Here is a 2,580-nt window from a genome sequence, read left to right on the forward strand (position 1 = left end):
ACTTCCTGGAACCGGAGTTGCTCAGATGGGTCATCTTCCCACATTGGTCTTGCAGGATATTTTTTATTTTCTTTTTTTTACATTTATGAGTATTTAAATGTTATGGTGCACAGGTTACCAAAAGCATTACAAGTGAAACTAAACATTGTCTTTATCAATTGCATTCAAGAAAGTGGTAATGTGCACTTAGTTTCTATTCCACAAATTAGGAACTTGCGCAGAACATAAACACCAAGGCAGTTGTTGCTCTAGAAAACTTGGCGACTGGTAAAAGTAAGCTGAAATTTTACTGCGCCACAAATCCTAAAACTGGGGTTTCAAATATTTTAGATTTCTGGCCTATGAGTTTCTAAGTCGCTTCAACTAGATTTGCTAATAGTCACATTCCTTAAAAAGAGAAAATATGTGCATTCATTCATTCATACATCAAAAAATGTGCAGCTGCCTATTTTCCATTTAGCATGGAATTCAAATATCTCATTACTGATAATAGGGTCAATATCTAGTTTGATCTGGGTGATGTGGTGGCTTGAGATGGAGGAGCTTGCATTCTTGGAGGTGGAGGTGGCCCTCTTGGAGCAGGCCACATGCCTGAGCTCATTCTACCAGGCTGAGTAAACAAAGGGCTTAAAGTTTCTTGATCTTCATTTAACCGTGGCAAAGAACTGAGATTATAGTGGTAAGGGGGGGTTGTGTTTATAGGTGGACCACTATGTTAAGGGAGAGGTCCAGGAGGTGGATGATTCATACACAGTGGCATATGAGGCATAATATGTCCAGGAGGAGGGTTGATAGGTGGGGGAGCACTTGTCATTGGTGAAGGCAGAGCTTGGCTATAAACCAAATGAGAAGCGGCTGCTACCTGGCGAGGATGCTGCATTGGATGACTAATAGGTGGCAGTACATAATTTTGTTGTGCAGGCATAGTGTGATGAGGCAGGGTTACTACTGGTTGACCCGGATATTCCGGATGATGATGAGGCGAAACAGGACCGTGTGGAAGTGGTTCACAGGCGTTTAAACTTGAATCATCCTGAATAGGGACAGTTATCAAATTGCAGTGTTTCCTTATCCGGTAACGGTCCTGACTAACAGAGCAAGGTGGCGGTGGAGCCATGGACTTGTCATTCAGGGGTGGCCGAATATCCTCTTGCTGCGGATTATTATGCTCATATGGCACATGCTGTATAGGAGGTGGTGGCATCAAAATAGGTGACTTTGTTAGAGTGTCGTTCATGAGAAGCTTTTCTGGTAGCAATATGAAGAGATCAAGAATTTTGGCAGTAGCTGGGACTATTGAAGGATGAACAGGCTCAGGTGGAGGACGGCTCGCTGATTTTCCTGCTCTCATGCGATGTGATTGCTGTGAGCCTGCATGTCCCTCTGAGGCAGGTATGTTCTCTTGCATCCTTGAACAATGCTACACACGAAGAGGGCCACTCCTGTACACTGCTCAATTCGCTGGACAGGGTCATTGCAGCTCTGGGTCTCCTTTATCCCTTTCCTCCCAAACCCTTCAGCGACTCCAAGGCAAACTTTGTCCCCTTTTTTCCCCTGCTGGATTGCACAGCCGTAGGAGAAGACTTGGTTGCATGGTATCATACGCCCAAAAATGTAGATCATCAGCCCACACTGATCACAGAAATGCACAGGTGTGTCATCTTTTTCTCTAATCAGAATTATTTTATAATCCCCAAAAGGGAGTCCAGGAAATCTTTTCTGATTCATAAACATGTCACCGACTTGCAATCATGCGTTACCTCTTCACCTAGATCAAATACTTCTTCGTCACCTGATTGCGTCTTTGCAGCCACTCTAGACATCTTCCTTGGATAACGGACCAGAACTTTGCTTTTGTTATTGTTGTTAGCACTTGTGGTGGTGCTTACTGTATGTAGTCTGTTTGGAAATTAGCTTAATTGGAATTCACCAATGAACATCAAGACCACGAAGAGATCCTGAACTGTTTGTGCCTTGCAAATCATTGTCACTGTGGTCCATGATTCAAAGCACTTACATAGCTATCCATAAATCCTCTTCTTAGGTAGATATGACTATGGAATCTATTCTAAAGGTAAGGAATCTGCAGGTTGAAGTATCTATCAGAAGAAAAACGTACTTGTGATAACTATCAGGTAACGATCTTTCTGGGTAATGCTCTATCTGCCTGCAGACTCCTCACTGATCCGCCCTCTTCCCTGTTTGATGGATAGTTAAAAAAAAAAGCCTTTATTAAATTTTTCTTATTAACAAAGAGACCCTTCAGTACATTGGCAGTGTAGCATTGAATTAAAGCGTAAATTATAGTATTACTGTCTGTCTAATCAGCTTATAACCCATAATGTCTGCTTTCCTTAATGACAATCCCATTTCAAAACATGTTCTGTATGTAGCTCAACAACATTTACAGCTCTTGTCTTTAACATAGGGCCACCTTTTGCTTCCCAAACATGCAAGCGTAGCAGTGACTGGCCCTCTGTCCGTCCGACCTCCGCGCCTCTGACAAAAATCAAACCACAGTCCCTTCTACCCTTGATCGCCTGAACCCTCTTCCCCATGTGTAATAGTAACCATGCTTTC

General features: G+C 42.8%; 1 pseudogene; it reads right to left on the minus strand.

Moving 5' to 3' along the window:
• Positions 1-480: 480 nt before the first annotated feature.
• LOC147732632 (E3 ubiquitin-protein ligase Hakai pseudogene) lies at positions 481-2,001 on the minus strand (annotated as a pseudogene).
• Positions 2,002-2,580: the final 579 nt, after the last annotated feature.

The sequence above is a fragment of the Lissotriton vulgaris genome, chromosome 2_1, assembly GCF_964263255.1.
Source record: "Lissotriton vulgaris chromosome 2_1, aLisVul1.2, whole genome shotgun sequence".
Classification (NCBI taxonomy): Eukaryota; Metazoa; Chordata; class Amphibia; order Caudata; family Salamandridae; genus Lissotriton; species Lissotriton vulgaris.